Here is a 13,564-nt window from a genome sequence, read left to right as displayed (position 1 = left end):
TCATGAGCCTAGAGATTTCCATATCCTTAATGAGCATAGCGATTCATCATTATTTCATAACCAATTCTGATACTTCTGAAATAAACTTGCTCATTCGGGCATGAGAGTCAGCTACTAAGGATAGCGCATACTTGGAAAACTTTATGAACTTGAGGGCATATTCCCTCACACACATATTTCCTTGATTGAGGTTGATAAATTCTCTCTTTAACCCTTTCGTCTTTCCATTGGTTATACCATACTTGAGCGACACCTTTGAGTTAGTAGGCATCTAATACTGCCTTTTCTTTTGAAGACACTCCTATAATCTCCACAATCTTGTACAATTCATCAAAAGAGTCTTGGGGATCCTAATCAAACTTGGATCCATGAAACTCAAAAGGTTTCATCATTGTGAAATCTCTAACCCTTGAAGCTAGAGTAGTCACAACTTGAGAAGCATCCATCCCTTGATTTATTTGAGTAGTAACCACTTGGGCTAGCATTTGGAAAGCTGCTCGAAACTCCACATTAGTCACTTGACCATTTAAAGGAGAATTTGGAGCTTGTGGCTCCTCTTCAAAATTCTTTTCAAATGGGAGATCTTAGTGGAGGCATGATTCTGTAATCGCAAAGAGAAAGCAGAGAAGAAAACCTTAGAGTTTAACTCTATAGCACGATGAGATCATGAAGGAAGTGAAGTGTTTCCTAAAATGAATTATAGCCTCCTATTCATAGATGTGGCACACTTCGCACTGATGAATAAGACTCTAGTCGACGCGTAATATTAGACTCCCTAAGATACTTGAACCTTGTGCTTTTATACCAAGTTTATCACGATCCGACCTAGGGCCTTATTGTAACACGATGATTAAAATCTCGAAGGAATCCAACCAAGACTCTTAGCATAAAAATCATGAGATTATTTAAGGAAATTTATCAATAAAGCTAAATTAAGATACGGAAGCAAAATCTCAAATAGAACATAAGTCTTAAAATGAGAAAATGACAACATAGACTCTTTTTGCTATCTAACATGCCTCTATACTAGATGGCGGTGTGAGACAATCTCCCATCTCACCCAATAGACAACATAGGAGTAATGAATTACAATTGTCAAATGTGAAATAAGTGTCATGTCCTCGAACTGTAAGGACTCACCAACAAGAAGCTAATAATAAACTCTAGCCATGAGCGGGAAGAGGATGAACGTGATTGTCGGTCCCTACATTATGATATAATATAGGTAAAAAGTATGCATTAGTACATGGAATGCACTAAGTTTGTGAGAAGATGCATGAATAATAAACATAGGACATAATCAATATGAATCATAGGATGCAACACCAATATCTTTAAATCACACATAAGGTCATGAAAACAGTAAAACATTTATCTCATTGGTCAATGCATCAAAAGAATCTCATAATTATTATAAGAAATCATAAATCAATTGAAACCATGTGGAATAGGACCTTTAATCAACTATAAGACCGTACGAGCTAATACATGAAGTTTGATGACTCCTGCATCGAGACAGATGAGTCTACCTTGCCAATGCATGCTCGATAAGTTACTCTTTTAACTTTGGTATGTGGGTCCACCAGCTTTTCCATATTGGATATGTAAACCTACACGGATAACATAGTTTGGGAATAAAGGTTGCTTCTAGGATTTCCTTGGATAACTAACTGCGTTATCATACCAAACTCTACCTAATATCCCTCTCGTTGCTTAGTCATTATCCCAACGGAACTCATAAACATGATCATAAACATCACAGGGAAAGATAATAACTAATATCAATCCATCTTTATAAAACATCATAAGAATAGATCATCTAACATCATTATAGTAAAAGCATATGATTAGCTCATCTATCATATAACTCATACAACATGGGTGTAGGCCTTCTATCATTAGATATCTTTGATCATAAACATCTTTAGGGCTTAATTGCATCATTAATTTGCTTGAATCATCACAGAATCATCATTCATAAACTTCTTTGCATAAAGCATCTTTAACTCATGTATAAAGCTTTCATAGGATATAACTTGAAAATCATGATCATATCTTATAAATCATACTTGAAACTAGTATATAGAATGGGTCAATTGAATTCAACTTGAAATCATGGAATATGATGTAAATTATGCATAATTAGACTAATAACATTAAAAAATATCATAATTGAGAAGATCCAACAAAAAACATGCAATTAGAGCTTTTAATTAAAGAAATAATAAGAGAAATTGAGAAGAAATCTTTGGGATTCCATTGGTGAAAGGTACTCATGGATGAAGTCCTACATACTTTGACCTTGATGAGCTCTAAATTAAAGAGAATGAAAGCTTGGCCTTGAAGAACCCTTTTGAATTGCTTCAGAAAGAAGAAGACCTTGAGAGAAAACTTGTGAGAGAAGGTTTTATGCTTTTGGAAATTATGGAGAGAATAGAAAGGTTATTAGACTTTAGGGTAGTTAATAGGTAGGAATCTGGTCTTAAAAACCATCCACATTCATTATTAAAATATAAGGAATTACCAAACTGTCCCTTATTAAAACTAAAAATTGGGGCTACATGGAGGACCCACCATGGTCCGTGGTGGTGATCGTGGTCAAAGCCTTGATCCTGGGGAAAAAGGAATTCTAGAGGACCTCCTTCGTAGAGACCATGACGATCCGTGAAGTTCACCATGGCCCATGGTGGGGCTCGTGGTGAGGATCCTAATAGGAGGTTTTGCATGGGTGACCACCACGGAGCCCACCACGGTTCGTAAAAGTCAATACGACCCATGGTGGTCAAGCGTGGTCCCTATATTGGACTACAAATCTGGGGGTCTCAAGGGAGGTGTCACCATGAAGGGCACCACGACTTGTGGTGCTCTCCACGGCTTGTGGTGCTCACTACGGCTCGTGGTCCTTGTTGTGGACCCTTCTCTACAGGGTTCAAGTTTTTGAATCACCACCATGATGGCACATCATGAGCCGTGGTGTTGAATACGTCCCGTGATGGTCTTCGTGGTCATCACTTGGTACCAAAAGCTGCACTTTTCTTAAATTTCATCTTTTGTCCTTCGATTTCCGTCTTTCAAACTTCTGGGGTCTTACATATACCTTGGTTTCTACCTCACTCTACATAATAGGTGATCGAGATCTTTCTCGTTATGTCTTCTACAACATAATCAAAATTTCTAAAATTGGTTGCCTTGAATTTGAGGAAAATATACCTAGAACAATAGATTTTGCTTAGAATGGTTATATGGAATACAAATGAGTATTTGAGGTACTTCCTTACTATTCATGTTATTCTTCACCTTTACGTCAATGAATGGTTATTCGAAAAACATTTAAATCCAAAAAAAGTAAGAAGAAGTTAAAAATCAGCTAATTCCAAAGAAAAGAAAATTTGATTAATATATTATAGTAAATTTCAGTATTTCTATCTAAATTTGATCTTTATTTTTGGAATAGATGAAAAATTACTCGTTCAGAGTGAAATGGAGAGTGTGAACAAAGAGAAGTAAACTGGGAAAAAAGATAAGAGAGTTCAATGTTTCTAGACATAGGTTTAATGCGTTAGAAGTATCATGTCAGAGCATAACCAATCAACAAATTAGAGTACTTTCCTTGTGCATTGAATCTGTAACACCTTGTGTTATTCTAGCATAGACGAAGTTCAGGCACCAGGAGAAAAGTTGAGAAAAATGAATTGTGCTAGTTTGTACGAGTTGAACTACGAGTCGTAGGAACTCCTACGGATCATAGGTGTCATGCCCCAAACTAGGAGAGACACAACTGACCTTATTTGACTGAGCTAGCCACTGAAACCTAATATAATAGAAAGGAAACAATGAAGTCCGACAAGACCATCACAATCAACTACTAAAATAAGATAACTGGAATGGCGAGGTCACATCAATAACAACAATATAATGAAAGGACTGACAACACCAATTTAAATAATAAAGAACTAGCAAGACGACAAGGCTAAAAATAAAAGCAGAAAAGACCCAACGGAGTATGTCCACAAGTCTCTAGAATACTATATTTCAACTGGTTGGGAAAAGTCCCCAACAATACCAATAAATATATACAAAATTCAAGTATGCCAAATCTACAAACAACTAACAGCTCCAAAAAAAATAAAGCTTACCAATCCTCAGCAGAGATCACACCCCTACTGCAAAGGCCGATCGGGACCTTTGTATGAACTTGCAGCACGAATACAGCGTCCCCAGGCAATGGTACGTCAGTATGAATAAAAATGTACTGGTATGAAAGGAGGAAATTAGAATCATAAATAGTTGCAGTAAAAAGGGTAATTGAGATTCCACCTGAAACTAAAACTCTGACAGCATCCATAGCCGACATCTGACTTTATAATAAATAAATATGCATAGTATGCCCGTCGTGAATACATACATATATATATATATATATAATAAATGCAAATGTTTGACACACTCAACTAAATGCTAGCAATGACGGTCCTTCTGGGTAGCTAACCGACATCATATTGCCAACTTGTGGCCATTTGTACAATATACATAGTCTTCTGGGCAAATAGGGCCCTTAACTCCGATTATAGTTCGGAGTTCATGCATAACATGCAATGTATGATATGAACTTTGAATGCACATATTAGTCCATAACAAAAACTTAGCCAATCTTGACTCATTAGTATTCTTCTTCTCATAATTTTATAATCATTTTCGTATAACTTGAAAATGTCTTGTGGAGTCTCATAGGCTTTTAGAATAAATCTGAATAAACAACTTGACTTTAGAAAGGTAAGTTAAACCTGAAGATGTTCATAAAGATTGCAACTTTCTTAAAGAATCTCCTCGTAACTTCATTTAACTTTTATACGATCATTTAATTCTATATAACTCATAACAGAATCAAAGCTCTTCACTCGACTTCAACATAGAAAATTAGTTATTTCGTTACTCAAAAGGAGACTAGCATGCCTGACATGATTTACTATAAATGACTCCAAGTCGGTAATAGTATGAGCCGGTTTAGAAACAAGGTTGTTTGACAAGTATATAATTGAAAGAATAGAGTACATGAGTTTGTATTCGATCGTTTTTAAACAATACTTTTGTAACAACTTCTAATGGGAAAGAGTGGCTTAACAACTCCCTTAGACATAACACGATAGTGTTTTAACATTTCATCCTTATTCTTAAGACAACAACTCTCTAACAGACATAAGGAATAACAAACTCAATGAAAAATAACTTTAACCCTCAAACTTACTATACAATGATATAAGTGCGAGAACGATATGATAAAATAAAGGAATAATACCAAATGACATTCCAATGCCCTTCACAGAGGATCTTTCTAGCAATAGAATAGGAAAAGTAACTCATTCGATAATATATATAACTTTTTGCAATTCGTGCTATATAAAAAAATAGAGTTTTGCCTTAACATATCTTGAATTTGAGATTGAATAACTTGAGGTAGATAATCAATTTTCTTTAATGATAAAATTTAAGATCGAAATGCCTTTTTTTCCTCCCAAAAACTCTTTTCAATGGATTTGATCAATATATACAGCTGCTATACACACTTATATATATATATATATATAAAAGAGAATATGCAACAGTTGCATACATGAACGCATATCCACAACAATCCTTTTTATTTTTTTTCTTCCTTAGAATGAAATAATATGAAGTAACAAAAGTGTTATCAAAAGAGGTCACTTTTTGACCAACAAGAAAAGTACACATTATTTATTTTTGTGTTAAAAAATAAATAAAAGATCACTATATAAATCAATTAATGCTACAAATTGGACACTTATCATGGCTGCACATTTCCTTTACTTCCACGTGGAAGTGGGGTGGCACATCAAGATTATTTTTATCACATTATACATATATTCGAGTATTGCGTAGGTTCATAATAAATTATATATAAATTTTTAAATATATCATAATTAATAAAAAAATTACTTTAAATAAATTCTACTTCATACAATAATAATTCGTTGGCATAATTAGACTTATTATCTTAGCTAACATATCAATAGAATATAATAATCCTATTAAATAAGTCATGCACAATTATATTGAGACTAAAAAAATTTTCATAAACCTTTAATATATTTTTTTTAGAAATCAATAAAAATATATTTTCATATCTCGATTAAATTATAATATTATCAAATTAAGTGTGGTACTATATTAAAGCTCTCAAATTTAGATTTGTAAGCCTTCTCTACAAGATAATGAACAAGAAACACATGAGGTGGTACATCCTTTCCCCCTTAGGAATATTCGTTCTCAAATAAACATAAATAGTGGTGGGTTTAAAACTAGAAACACTTTTAAAATTTCGATAGAATTTCATCTGTATATGAGACTATCCCAAACCTAATACACCTATAAATAAAATAACAGCTAAGAAAAATATTATCAAATTTCCACATAATGTAAAGTGTTGCTCAATAAAGAAAATATTTCTTTACTTATCTATTTCAAGTAGGTACATAGCACGTAATGTATGAACAAATTTGTCATATTGAATTTAGGTATTAAGCATGAAAAGGAACATAATCATAAATTACAAGCATATAGGTTCAATAAAAAAATCTTAATGCGATGGCCAAGATACTCCACCCTCAATGTATTACTGCATTACTATGAGTACATTTGACCATGTATTATTGTAAAATTACACATAAGCAATTTTTCATTATAGGAATTATGTATGTATACTAGTGAACAAAGGGAGGGGTATAAAGGTTTATTAGTTACTCAAGCTTTATAATTATAAGAATGCATGTCATGTAAAAACTCAATCTATGACATATAAAAATTCAATCTATGACATATAGAATGAGATTTAAACAGATTAACATAAAACCTCCTTTTAATATTATTCAAACATAACTACAAGAACATGTTTAACTAAAACCTCATCAATTAGAGTGTAACACATGTCAATTCAATTGGAACACTTAAATTTACTTACCTATTCATGTAGGTGTTTAAGAGATAACAAGTAATGTGAATAAGCATGTTACATAGAATTCATAACATAAAAATAAATGAAGACAAAGGACACGTAACATGTGAAATAGTGATTTTTTTTATTATGAACCTATTTGAGATTTATAGGCATATTATGTATAGATAATTTAATTAGGAAAACGTGCATATTTATATGTAAATAAATTGTGGACTATATGAAAGTATGTGCAATATAAAATTTTCAAAAGTAGTCTATCGTGCAATGTTGTGATCAAGAGAAATGTGAAAAATAGGCTCTTAGGTTTTGAAATCATATAACGTACAAATAATTTAAGTTTAACATATGAACACATAATTCATAATACTTTTAGCATGAAGAAGAAACAAAATTCTGACAAGTTTGTCATGTCGAATGCCAAAACATAGGTCTGAGCCGACCCTGATAATCACTTGCTAACGGCACCTAAAAGCAACACATAGTCAAGAAAATAGACAAGTATATCTTGGCTTTAAAATAAGCCATCAGCTGGCAAGGACCCTGTGAACAGCTCTACAAACAAAACAACTATTCCCAATAGTTTTTATAAAGCAATAACCAGCTTCCACACAATCCTTTTTGGGCCATCGAAGCCACCGTGATATCTTATAATGACCTTTTTCCATCGTTATGGATAGGCCAATGGGGAAGGAATTTGGGCCAGAACACTTTAGGTAGTAACTTTGGAAAAATTTAGCCTAGGCCAGACTTGGACGGATTCTGAGTCAGATGAGGTTTAGGGTGACCTTATGATAGGTTGGGGACCAAATCTTTAATTTGGTTAGGTTCGCTGATAGCCAAGATGAGCTGTTACGACTTCACGAAATTTTATTTGGGTGAGTAAAACTCCCGTATGTGTTTCATGTCCTTGTTTAATTAATTCATTATATGCATGTATATATATGAATAGAGAAGCATGTTATCGAATATGTGAAATGATCACTTACTGGCCTGTTTTGTGATGAACCTATTTTTGGTGATATAATATGGACTATTATTGGTAATTTATGATTGAAATAATATAATTGGATCGCGTGTCACGTTTTGATATATAATTGAATTGGGTGTCATGTTCCGATGCATATTTGGATCAGGTGTCACATTTTGACACAAACCTTGTATCAAGTGTCATGTTCTGACACAAGTTAAGTGTTTGTAGGTCTCATGAGAGGACCCTTATGTGAAGTTGCACGATTTTGAGATTGTTGAACCGTGGTCTTACTGAGTACCGATTGATATGAAAATGATTAAACTTATTCTGTATATATATGCTTACTATGTTGAGTTTACTTGTTCATAATTCACTTACTGGATAGCCGCGTGATCCTACCAGTACACTTTTAATTTTGTATACAGATACTACACTTGCTCTGTCTTTGTTGAGTATAATGCATATTCAAACGGTTGTGGAGAGACCACGCTTAGAGGAGTGACACTTGTTTGAGTTCAATGACTCTTTTATTTCTAGTCCTTCTTCTGGGACTTAGACGTTTAACTCTGATTTACTTTTAAATGGCTTTATTTAGGATTGCATTCCCTTTTCCTAGACTTGATGACTTGTTTAGAATTTTGGTACGATTGACTTTCAGTTCTGAGATATTTTCGCATGTTTTGGGGTTGTTGACTAGATTTTACTAAGGTTATAGGAACTCAGGCTTATTACTATTAAATTAAGCTGCTTACGCATCTTTTATACTTCTTGCATCCCATGAATGTGATAGTTGGGCAATATTAATGGTTCTCCCACTGGAGAATTAGTGTGGGTACCAGTCATAGTAGGTCAGTGTTATGAAAAAATTGGTATTAGAGCCCTAGGTTCGTTGATATCGTTTTACCAAAATGAGTTTAGTAGAGTCTTGTAGAATAGTATGGAGACGTCTGTACTTTTATTCGAGAGGCTACAGGACTTTAGGAAAAGTTTTTCTATCTTCTTTCCTTCATGCTATGACTTGATTCCAATTGGTATCTAACTTCTTTCACTCTCTTGTACGTAGATGGTTAATACTCACTACAATGGTATTCGGCCATTAGCCCCCGCTGAGCCAGTGGAGGAGCCAGCTATTCGAGGGCGCAACCGAGGTACAGGCAGGAGAGGAAGACATGGCAAAAGCTGAGGGAGAGATGCACCCGCCAAGGTGGAGCTTCCAGTTGAAGAAGTGCCAGTAGGTGAGGCCCCTCCCGCTCCACAAAAGGAGTTGGAGGAGAATCTAGAAGTTGGAGAGGAGAAAAATATTGAGCAGGTGGAAAATAACCAAACTAGGGCTGCCGGTCTTCCCCTTCTGAACCCTATACTAGTGTAGCAAATCATGGCATTTCTGAGTGGGTTGGCTGGCACTGGCGCCATTCCCACCATGCCTGCTGCACCAACACTTATTACTCGCCCTTTTGTTGTTGCAGTTCTGCTTGTGGATAATGTGGTAGGCACTGATGACTTCTTCAAACCACTTATGGGTCCAGTTATGACCGGTACTGAGCATGACATGCTCACCAAGTTTCTGAAGTTCAAGCCTCCATTTTTGTCATGATTCGAGTCTACATCTTAGTCGAGAAAAGGTACTTTGAACCACGAGTGATCCCAAGCTAACCCTTGGCATAATGCATCAAAGCATATCATAAGAAAACTAAGAAGAAGCTAGTGCATATGTATAAGGGTCTTATTAAAAAGATAGCATATCTATGAAGACTGAAAAATAATGCCTGAAACAAGCCTCTAATAGCTAAGTCAAAAGACATAAGTTTGTCGGGACTAGCCCTTGGCTACCATAACTTAGTTAAAGAGCTAACTAAAACTATTCCATAAAGTCCCTGAATAAGGAGGACTTACCAACTACTGACTGAGAACTGATGCAACCTCACTAACTATGAGTCTGAGAACAAGTACTGAAATCTACATCATAAAAGGATGTAGCATAGAAAAAGTATGCATCAGTACGTAGAATATGCTTAGTAAGTAAGGAATTATAACATACTTATGAAAAATAGTATAACGAAGATAGTGAAATAAGGTTTTCAGAAATCATATACATAGTGAGAGAATAAGTAGAGAAAACAATTGGAGTTCTTGTCTAAATACCATTAAAAATCTTCTTTCAAAGCATATATAGAGATAAATCTATTTCAGAAATCTTCTATAAACATATACATAACATAGCATACTTAAAATTAACATAATATGTGAAGAGTGTATCATAAAAATGCATAATTGGGGAGTTTTTTTATAACCGACATAAACCATGTGAGCTCATGATGTCCAACAGCTAACCCAGTTGGGTGGACTGCCTTATACCTTGCCAGGGTATAGTACCATACCATATTTATGTGGATCCACTAGTCTCTGCCTCTTAGGTCCATCTATGGAGTTGTCTAACAAACCGGTATACTCAAGTCCTACGGTGGCACATAGTTATGGGACTTAGGAATTACAACTAAAGGTCTATGGACGCTAACATAAATCTTCACCTCTAAAGTCCACTCGATGCTAAATAGTCCTCCCAAAACAACATAAATACATATTAATGCTCATAAGTATAAAAACTATCCATATATCCGAATCATATGTGAGACTAAGCTCAAAAGTCATATCTTAAATCATATGTGAGACTAAGCTCAAAAATCATATCTTAAATCATAAGTGAGACTAAGCTCAAAATCATGCCTTAAAATAACCTGTAGTTAGGTTGTAAATCATATCATGCTTGCTTTCATGCTTAAAGTCATAAATGCATAAGGGACCATAAAAAATCATGCTAAACTTGAAAATACTTAAGATTAGCTTTCATAACTTCATAAATAATATTGACACATGCTTGAAGAATCATAATCATAAAATAAAACATGTAGTTTATAGTAATTCATTGATGTGCATGAGAAATATTTCATGAAAACTCTAACTTTTGCATAAAACTCATAACTTGAGGAAGATTGGGTAAAACCCTAGATTTAAAAATAATTTATCATATAATCAAAATACTTTAGACATGTGAGTGAAAGGAATACTCTCATTGAATCCTTACATACCTGGAAGGAAAATACTAACTTGTAACCTTGAACTAAGGCTTGAAGGTGAAGAACCCTTCTTCTTCCTTGAGTGAATTTAGAATGTGCGATTTTTTTTTTTGAGGGTTGGGAATAAATGGGGAGGTTATTAGGCTATAAAATAGAATTAGGAAAGTTAATTGGGGATAAAGGGTCAAGAATACCCTTCTAGAAACGTAAGAAGACCATAAAAATTAAAGAAAACAATCTTTTAATGAATCTTGTCGGCCAAATGGATGAACTGGAGGTATCCTCGCCGACCTATTCATCGGGTTGAAAAAATGGAGGTTTAGAACACCAAAATATTCAGAGTTTGAAGGGTTTCATACCCATTTAGCGAGCTAGCTTCGGTGAGTCACCAAATTGGCAGGTGAGCTCGCCGAATATGACTGTCTGTACATACTTTAGTAAAACAACTATAACCTTTTACTCCGAACTCCAAATAATATAAACTTGGTGGAGTTGGAAATTAGACTCATATATCTTTAATTTGATAGGCACAAGATACTTAAATCTTTATATTCTGAGAGATATGGTCATTTAAAGTTGACCCTTAAATGAACTCATGCGAAAACTTAGCCGATAGAAATATTTTGAACTTGGCTTGGCGTTTGAGGAAACTTATTACCCTAAACCATATCAAATACACTTAGAATAATTATGAAGGACCTCAACATATATGTACACCTTATAATTCATCGGGTTTGGACCTATATGTTTATGGAAGATGGTTCGGATCTTTGCTTAGAAGTTACAGGGCGTTACAAGTTTTCCATGGTTTTGAAAATGAGGATGCATATTAGTTCATTCTTGATTGCTATGAGAGGTTGCGTAAGCTGGGCATTTTACATCAGGATGGGGTAGAATTTGTGACATTTCAGCTGCAGGGTAAGGCCAAGTAGTGGTGGAGGGCTTATTTAGAGTGTCATTTGCCAGTGTTTGCCCCACTTACTTGGGTCCAGTTCCATGCCTTATTTCTAGAAAAATATATGCCACATATATTGAGGGATCATAAAAAGAATGAATTTATGTCCTCAGTATAGGGTGGTATAGCGGTGGCTGTTTATGAGGCCAAATTTCATGCGCTGTCTAGGTATGCTACTTAGCTAGTAACTATAGAGAAAAAGAGGATTTGATTGTTTGTGAAGGGCTTGAACCCCAAATTGCAGGTGTTGGCAGGAGATTCAACAAAGTCACTACTTTAGTGAAGAATGTAGAGGGTGTGAGGAGAGATGGTCAGGCCAAAGGCTTTAGCTAAGAAGCCTAAGATCCTAGGTAATTTTCAGGGATCCTATTCTAGATGGCCAGGGAGACCAGTAATTGCAGCCCGACTGATTCAATCATCTCTGCCCATTTCTAATAGCAGCTTTTTAGGTACTTCACAATAGCATCAGACTCGTGAAGGTCAAGGAGCATCTTTTGCAGGTAGCAAGCCATCTTTTGAGCACGATTTCTTCAATTATGGAGAATCGGGGCATATAAAAAGAGAATGTCCTCACCCCCGTGGGACAGTTTTAGCACCCCAACAAGCCAGAGTAATAGTAGCAGTGGCTAGGGGATGCAATGGTATAGGACGTCCACAGGGTGGGTGAGGCGAAAATCAAAAAGGCCATACTCTTGATAATGGACCAATGTTTAACTGAAATGGATGTTTAATGTTTATCAGTTAAATTTGATTTTGTATGTCATAACTTGAACTTTAACATGACATGCATTATAATAGCGATAGAGTGTGAGTAACTATGAAATTTAATATTATGGATTATTTGTTCTTATGATAATAGGTCATCTTATGTTGTAAGGATTATATAACAAAAATTATTACCTGTAGATCATACATTTTGAAAATTTTATAACTATACGTCAAACACTATCTGTGTTATAAATATTAAATTTGTTCACGCATGTGTTACATATTTAGTTTGTAGAAATATTATGCCTCAAAGATCATCTGTTAAAGTATTATACATTTTTATATATTTATTACGTGGAAGTTTGATCACTCAAATGATGTGTGATTTATTGTCTATTAGACATAAATTTATTTGTTGCAAAAGTCGTAATCTATTTTAATATGTCACCTATCTCATAATGCCTAATAGTGTTTTCCTCTATGATTATTTACTTAAATGCTTTCATAGTTCATGTGTTCATATAATTCTTCTATCCAGGTAAATTGTTTATACTCTATGTATTTCGCAGGAAACATGTTTATATGTTATATTCTATAAAAGAATGTTAGCATGTATGTTATATGATTCAAAGCTTTATTTATATATATATTATTTATCTCACAAAAATATTTGATAATATGTTATTTCAGCTTCTGTATAGAAATCATGGGGCTTTGACGGCCCATATAGTGTTTATACTTTTCTAGATATGTCAAGACCACGACCCGTCATGACTGGCACCCACACTAACCTTTCGATGGGAGAACTATTAATACAGCCGAACTATCACATTCACGAGATGCAATGAGTGTAAGAGATGCGGAAGCAGCTTAAGTTAATAGTA

The sequence above is a fragment of the Solanum dulcamara genome, chromosome 8, assembly GCF_947179165.1.
Source record: "Solanum dulcamara chromosome 8, daSolDulc1.2, whole genome shotgun sequence".
Classification (NCBI taxonomy): domain Eukaryota; kingdom Viridiplantae; phylum Streptophyta; class Magnoliopsida; order Solanales; family Solanaceae; genus Solanum; species Solanum dulcamara.
This window is presented reverse-complemented; position numbering follows the sequence as displayed.